The following is a 9,105-nucleotide window of genomic DNA, read 5'->3' on the forward strand; positions in this document are numbered from 1 at the left end:
TATCAGGGGAGGCTCCAGAGGGGAGGGGGGTGGGAGCTGCAGCACAGTTTAAAATTCAAATAGGGGAGCCATACCAGTGAGTCATTTTGGAATGACAGCTGGTGCACCTCCCCTATTTGAACTGTGCTGCACCCCCTCCTCTGGAGCCGCCACTGGTAAGTACATACGTATATGCTGGAAATATATGACAGGATTACCAGGGGTAAATTTACTAAACTAGGATATTTATCCAAACAATCAGATACGAATTCTAATTTATTTAGCACCTTTTAGAAGATAATAGAAAGAATCTGATTGGTTGCTATGGGCAACATCCCATCTTCAATAGAACTCCCATCTTAGTAAATAAACAGAGTGTTAAAGATTTATCACAGGAATAGCAGAGGCGGGTAGAGGTCTATTGGGAAAGGGGCAGCATATGGTTGTGTATAGAACAGGAGCAGTGGTGTTAAAGCAATAAGGGGCAGATTTACTGTACTAAGCATTGGAGAGTGATAAAGTGGAAAGATAAAGTTCTAGCCAATCAGCTCCTAACTGTAACATGATTGGCTCCTATGTTATCCCTCTCTAAGGGACAGATTCTCTAAGCTTCAAAAGTGATAAAATGGAGAGTGATAAACAGCCAGCCAATCAGCTCCTGTCTGCCATGTTACAGACTGTGTTTGAAAAATGTCAGACAGGAGCTGATTGGCTGGCTGTTTATCACTCTCCATTTTATCACTTTTAAAGCTTAGAAAATCTGGCCCTAAGACTTAGTACATAGACCAATTGAAACTTAAATAACTGGTACAGAGAAATGAGCTTGGTGTGGCTGACAGGGGGAGATTTACTAAAGGAAATTTGTAAAAAAATAGGTGTATTTGTATCAATACGAATTGACGTATTTTCGGGATAGTAAATGTAAAAAATAAGTGTATTTCTGGATAAAAATACACCTATTTTTGACAAATTTCCTTTAGTAAATTTCCCCCACAATGTCTAGGTCAGGGGTAGCCAGCTCCAGTCCTCGAGAGCTACCAACAGTTAACATTTTCCAGGTCTCCTCACAGAATCACAAGTGAAGTAATTAGCTCCACCTGTGGATCTTTTACAATGTGTCAGTGAGTAATGAGTGCACCTTTGTACATGTGAGGTGAGCTGGAAATCATGAACTGGTGGTAGCTCTCGAGGACTGGAGTTTTCTACCCCGACCTAGGATAACATGCAAAAGGTGGACATTGACAAAAAGTTGACACAAGCCCACATGAATAGGTTGACATGAGTTTTTTTACAATTTATTTTTGCATTTTTTTGGACTTTCTCATACTCTACCATCTACATGGACTCCAATTGGGAACAGTAAAGTGGTCTGTAGCATGACAAGCTAAGCAAGTTATGCGAGGGGATGTGGTACAATAATTAGGGGTCCATGACCTCAGGCATCAACATTGGCACCAAACAAAAATGGGAACCCTCATGACGACATTTTATATGACCTTGTATGCATAAACCTTATTATTGAGTGGACACAACCTTTTATTGGAGGAAAACATACCCCAATAAAATATCTGTATACATCGTACGTCACATTTTCCTGTAAGTACTGGAACGCATATCCTACTAACCAGAAGGGGTCTTACAGATACCATTGATGTTGCTGTCCAATACCATTATATTGAGAGGGGGTACGCATCGATGATATTAATCCTGCACCATGTATGGTTAATAAAAATACCTTGATATCACTGTTCTTCTCTCCAGTGCTCCAGTGATTAGCAACCCAGTGTTAATATAAAATATACAACACACATTGGTTACTCAACCATAGATGATTCTCCTCATCAGAGGATAAATGGATGTATTCAATCTTATCCACATATAATCCTCCTTATATTAAGGCAGATATATGCAATCCTATTAAAGAAAGCAGAACATCGACACCATAGTGCAATACGTTTTAAACATACACAAATGTATTAGCTTGACAGTACACTAACAAGCATGCAGGATAAAAAGCGTTTAGAAACCACCGATTGTGGATCACAATAAAACCACCCGGTGACAGGTACCGTATTCAGTCCCCAAGTTGGAAATGGGAGAGTTCAGGAGAGGGTGCCGGCTCCACGCTCCTTCACAGTCAAAAATGCGTCCAAATAATCACGGGTGTTTGTAGAGATTTGTCACCAGACTGGTGACAAACCACTACAAACACCCGTGATTATTTGGACGCATTGACAAATCTCTACAAACACCCGTGATTATTTGAACGCGTTTTTGACTGTGAAGGAACATGGAGCCGGCACCCTCTCCTGAACTCTCCCATTTCCAACTTGGGGACTGAGGGGCAGATTTATTAAGCTTGGAGAAGAGATACACTGGAGATAAAGCTGGGAAAAGGTAAAAGGAGATAAAGCACCAGCCAATCAGCTGTGTTTGAAAAAGACAGTTGGGAGTTGATTGGCTGGTGCTTTATCTCCTTTTACCTTTTCTCCGCTTTATCTCCAGTTTATCTCTTCTCCAAGCTTAATAAATCTGCCCCTGCAGTACCTGTAACCGGGTGGTTTTATTGTGATCCACAATCGGTGGTTTTTAAAGGCTTTATATCCTGCATGCTTGTGAGTGTACTGTCAAGCTAATGAATTTGTGTATGTTTAAAACTTATTGCACTATGGTGGCGATGTTCTGCTTTCTTTAATAGGATTGCATATATCTGCCTTAATATAAGGAGGATTATACGTGTTATAAGATTGAATACATCCATTTATCCTCTGATGAGGAGAATCATCTATGGTTGAGTAACCAATGTGTGTTGTATATGTTATATTAACACTGGTTTGCTAGTCACTGGAGCGCCGGACACACCACTTTCTTTTTTGTGCAATTCTGTCTGTGGACCTAAGGGTGAAGGTCTTGTGTGTGTTTTGGCTGCATTGGTGTAACCTGCGCGAAGTATTTTAACAAATTTCGAAATCACTGTCCTTCTGTAAGTTGAGGTACGCATCCTTTTTAGTGTTAAATGGGTTTTGGAATATAGAAGAGTTGGGCACTTTTTTGGTTTGGTGCTTAATCACTGAGATAATTATACAGATTGGCCATAATTTGCTTTGTATAGAGATACTGCATGATGTGATTTCTGACTGGAGGGAAATTCAGGCGGCCATCCATCTGATTACAGGGAAGGAGACGCACAGGATAATCATCTGATTACAGAATATTTATTGTTCCTTCTTATTCTAAATTAGAACCAGCGAGGGAGTGCCAAGAGGCGTATACCATCTCTAGATTATTGTATTAAATTTTGAGGGTCACAAGGGGGTTGACCCCAGTGTGTATGCCTACTGGAAGATCCCTTTTTGACGCAGCCATATTCTCAGTACTTCTTACAAGTGTCAACCTCTTTTGTCGATCTAATGGCTGTTGACCTAGACATTGGAATAGGCTTCACAGAGCTGTGCATTACTTTATGTTAAATAACAAGGTTCAGAGTGCAGTTAAAGTAAACCGTATGGCAGGGATTAAAGTGCTCGGGACCGTGTCGGATGTCGGACTGGCAGCAGGTCCGATGCGCACCGGACCCGAGGAAGACATCACACGCATCCCGATTTCTCATCCCGATACGACGACCCAAATTGGATAAGTGTACAGGCACCTTTACTTGTAGACAAAAATAAGAGAACTAATGGACTATGAACAAGTAGTTCAGGCAGTTGTGTTATATGAGAGAGATGGGGTATAGAACAGTACAATGGCAGATCACTGTGATAAATGTGCGGTGACTGCAGAGGCCGCTGGGTGTATTAGGAGTTACAACAACAGCCTTTGATGATTCAAGGCCTTTTCCTTCATGACGTGCTCGGTGTCTGAGAGGAGCCGCATGTCCATGACACACACGGTGACCAGTGTCTTTTACAGTCTCTCTTCTTCCAAAAAAGGCTGATGTAGTGCAGACGGCACGCAGGTCAATGGCAGGGGAAGGGTTAATGGAGCAACATTCTGCGGGTCTCTGAGGATTTAAGGGCTCTCAGTGTTTAGGGAACTGCTAATCTTCTTACAGAGGCAGCTGATAGATTCCCACACACCCAACACGTCGCTGAACACAACACATAATACAGTACACACATATGGAAACATGCAGACAAAAACCAGAATACATGTCAGATTCATGCAGAAGGCGGCATCCATCCCGAGCTGTCACTTTCTACAACTGTGCTATACATATCCCATACATCCAGCTAGAACACATGGCTCAGTGCCCTCAAGCGTTATATGCCCCATATTGTATTAATCTATATCATGGTCTCAGCTGCTTCCTGCAATGATGGGTGTTAATAGCTCAGCACGGATTATTATTCACAAATGGATCCCAGGGGACATGAATTAATGATGAGGATGACAGATCTGTGTACAGTTATATACAGAGATATCATCTCCCATATATCTACAGGGAGGGGAGGATTGCTCCTCCCGTGTCCAGAACTACAGTACAAGGCTTGGATGCCATAGAAGGGTAGACCCCCAAACACCAGAGAGGCATTATACAACGCCACTGCATCTGGGTGCTGGACAAGGTTTGTCAGGGAATTCCGCTGAGTAGTGTGTTCTATATGGTAACTCTGGACCTTATTCTGGTTGACTTGCAAAGCTGTGATTAATGTATCTTTGCAAGCACACTAAATGCTGGCCACCAACCGCCTGCCCCCCCCTCGCACGCCACGTTCCCCTACAGGCATGCAAATGGATGTTTCGCTTAAATTCGCAGCTTTGCGTGAGGGGACAAAATCATTATATGGTTGCCAACCATCGAATGACTTTGCAAGCGCTCGTAGATCTAAGACACCTCTGTGGTGTCTTAGATCTGTGGGCACCCTGTAGGGAAGAGGGCGGGCGGCTGACATCCATTGACGGCAGCTGCCCACCCCCCATGTGTGCCATGGGCGCATCAGCATGGGAACACCCAACGTTTTCATGAGAACGCCCATGAAACTATGCCCTTCGCTGCCTCCCCATGCCACCCACCAAACATTGCTGCCCCGTGCAAACACATGGGTGAGTGAACAAACTAGAATAACCCCCTTTATGTGTACAGGATCAGCTACAGTACAATCAGGGAGGGAGAAAGAAAAGATTTGTCTTGGTGTGGTGCACCTATAGAGAGATTTTTATTAAAACATAACCTTTATTGTTACAATTAATAAAGCAGGCGAAAAAATATTACAAGAAAACACATATAAACGAATAAGTGACTGGTGAAGTGTGTTTAAAAGGTACTGGTTTCCTAGCAGGGCGCCCAGTTTTCCAACGTACGCTACCGTAGTGATATTGCAGCGCATGGGCCATTTTAGTGCCATGCGATGCAATCTTCTTATGTAATTTATTCACTGCTCTGTTGGCCCCAGGGGAACGCATCTCCCGCAAAATCGGGTGCGATGCCATGCCATTAGCTATACACTTGTATGACATACAATGAGGTTTTAGTAACCCCCCCACTCCGAAGCGTGGCGAGCACAGCATGCCCGCGAGGGGCGGCGGAATGCGTCCTCCCGACCTTTTCATATCCCCACTATTCACGTCGGCGTGGAGTTGATTTTATATAGTGTGGCGAGCCACCAAGCCCGAAGCGTGGCGAGGGGAAGTGGAATACATGTAATCTGCGTCCCCTCGCCTTGCTGCACTCGCCACACTATATAGAATCCACTCCACGCCGACGTGGATAGTGAGTGTATGAAAAGGTCATGAGGACGCGTTCCGCTGCGCTTGCCACGCTTCGGGGTGGCGGGTGACTAAAACCTCATTGTATGTCATACAAGTGTATAGCTAATGGCATGGCATGGCACCTCCCGATTTTGCGGGAGGTGCAATGTGATGCAATCCCCTGGGGACAACAGAGCAGTGAATAAATTTCATTAAAATACCTCATCGCACGGCACTAAAATGGCCCATGCGATGCGATTTTAGTACGGAGAATAGCCCTGTACGCAAAGAGCACTGGCGCCCTGCTAGGAGACAAGTACAGTTTAAAATTACACGTGCGGATGCTCCATGTGTGTTTAATGTATTATTTAAATAAATAAGGAGCAAACAGGCTTATGAAAAATAATGTATTCAGGGGTTGTGGAACTGCAACGGTTTCACTTCATGTATTAAGTTGCAGTTTAGGCTTTTATTGAGACAAAGTATCCAGTTTCACAAACCAAACAATTCCTACTTAACTGTAAGTGTATAAAGATTTATTGGTTGTTCCTACTAGAGGAAGAAATTATAGCTCAAATAGATCCGAGGGTTCTGTTGAAATGGTAATTCCTGTTAGCCCCCGACACTGGGTAATATTTTGCCCAGGAACTGACTTTGTCACAAGATGTAATTGGACTCAAAGATATTTATGTATGTCAGAACCCTAATACTACTCGGCGATATTGCAAATGTGCTGATGTGGTATAGCATCCACTATAGATTTCCCTATTTGGGTGCCGCTGGGCTGATACACTGCAGAGTTGTAATGTAATATATTGCAATCCGTTTACACACGCAATTTGCATGCAGCGGTGCTGGGGTTAATGGAGCCGCTGCTCACGATAAACTATATACAGGCTGGCATACAACAGAAAAATTAGTAGGGTAACACGAACAGTTAGGTGGTGGCCCTTAAAAGGGCTAGGGATCTCAGAGCACTGTTGCTACAACAACAGGATAGTTTATCGTGAGCAGTGGCTTCACTTCTTGAGCTGCGGCTCCATTTACCCCGGCACCGGTGCATGCAAATTGAGTGTGTAATCGGATTGCAATATATTACATTACAACTCTGCAGTGTATCAGCCCAGCGGTACCCAAATAGGGAAATCTATAGTGGATGCTATACCGCATCAGCACATTTGCAATATCGCCGAGTAGTATTAGGGATCTGACATACATATAAATCTTTATACACTTACAGTTAAGTAGGAATTGTTTGGCGTGTGAAACTGGATACTTTGTCTCAATAAAAGCCTAAACAGCAACTTAATACATAAAGTGAAACAGTTGCAGTTCTACAACCACTGAATACATTATTTTTCATAAGCCTGTTTGCTCCTTATTTATTTAAATAATACATTAAACACACATGGAGCGTCCGCACGTGTAATTTTAAATACACGTCACCAGTCACTTGTTCATCTATATGGGTTTTCTTTAAAAAAAAAATTGCCTGCTTTATTAATTGTAACAATAAAGGTTATGTTTTAATAAAAATCTCTCTCTAGGTGCACCACACCAAGACAAATCTTTTCTTTCTCCCTCCCTGATTGCATATGTACTTTGTCAGTGGTAGCACATCCCAGTATTAATGCACCTATAAGGTCCTTAATATCATACACAGGGCGCCTCTTTACTTAAATTACCTTACCATGAATACATGGTCTTGTGCGATTGAATCAAGCCAATCCTGAGCTACAGTACAACAATGGTGTTCATTCTAGCACCCTGCATCTTTCAAAACCCATGCAGTTCCTTTTCCCTGCCTGGGGTGTCACTCCCTGCTGCTTCTAGCACAGGTCTGGTCTGCATATCAGTGCTGAAATATAGACCACAGGGTGCTTGAGTGATTATAAACCAATTAGATGCAAGTTTGTTTTGTCTTCAGATTTCCAGATTTTTAGTGCTGTGCTATCTAGGAGTCTTACATGTCACAGTCATAACGCTACTTGCGACTGGGAAGGGACATAGGACCCTATTCGAGTTGACACACATATAAAGCCCCAGAGTGGAGAAGTACTGTGACCAAAGTCAAGGTGCCCATACACTAGTCCAATTTGGGACAATTTCATTAGATCCCGACGGTTCGGGCTGAGAAATCGGCTCAGATGGGGTGTGTTTGTCCCTTGCACATCAGACCTGAGCCAGATGTTGGACCTGCTGCCTGTCCGACCTCCATCTTGGCCCCCCTCCAGGTGACAGTGTCGCATGTGATAAATCGCAAATGAAAGGACTGCATGCGACTCTGCTGCCCGGGATGGTCCCGGGTTGCTCGGGGAGGGGGGTGTCGAATGGCCATACACTGCTGCAATACATCGCAGTAGTGTATGGCCACCTTAACTTTGATTCTTCACCACAGAAGTGGTGGTTAAAGAATCTTAGAAACTTCTGATTTTCACACAACAGTCTCTACAGTTTCCATGCAAAAAAAACCCTGCAACAACCATCAGTTCTGTGGGCAAAAACACTTTGTTAATGAGAGGTCAGGAGTATGGACAGGTTTGTTGATGCTGATAAGAAGGGGACAGTCACTGAAAGAAGCATGTGCTACCCCAGTGCAGAAGAGCAGTACTGACAACACAGCACATGGACAAGGACTTCCACTCCTCTGAGATAACAACAGGAAACAGAGGCTGCAGCCTGCACAAGCTTGCCAACACTACACAGCTGAATATTGGAAGAACATCAAGTGGACGGGAAAATCTAAATTTCTCCTGCATAATGCTCAAGGTAGTGTCAGAGTTTGGCATAAACAACATGAATCCATGGCCCCATACTGTATTGTATCAATGGTTTAGGCTGGTGGTGGTGTATAAAGGGGCAAGTGTGTTTATTGGAAGATATTAGGCTCCTTTGTACCAAGTGAGCACCATTTACATGTCGCAGCCTACCCTGCTGTTATTGCCCATGTTTCTCCCATTACCGCTACAGTCCTGGGATTCTAGCTACATATCCATATTGTAATAGCTACTTGCAGCAGTAACAAAGCAATCTCCATCTCATAAACAAGAAAATGCATTTCGTTTACACTAAAAACCACCAGTCACCAGAACATAATCTAATGGAGACCCTTTGGGATGTGGCAGAAAAGGAGATTCAATGGATGAATTCGCAGACAACAAATCTGCAGGAACTACGTGATGTTGTCATGACACCATAGATCAGGATCTCTCTAAGGAATGTTTCCAAGCACATTGTATTACCGATGCCATAATTAATTCAGGCTGTTCAGGGGGTAACATTAGGCCCTACCCGGTACTAGATAAGTTTACTGAGGAGAACACTAAGTGTATGCAAAAACGTGATATTCAGGGTCAGATTGGCTATTAACGTTACACAGCTACCCTGCAGTGAGCGCCAACCAAATTGTCTGCTTACGATGTCATTGGTTAAAGT

This window comes from Crinia signifera, chromosome 4 (genome assembly GCF_055691185.1).
Source record: "Crinia signifera chromosome 4, ASM5569118v1, whole genome shotgun sequence".
In the NCBI taxonomy this organism is placed as follows: Eukaryota; Metazoa; Chordata; class Amphibia; order Anura; family Myobatrachidae; genus Crinia; species Crinia signifera.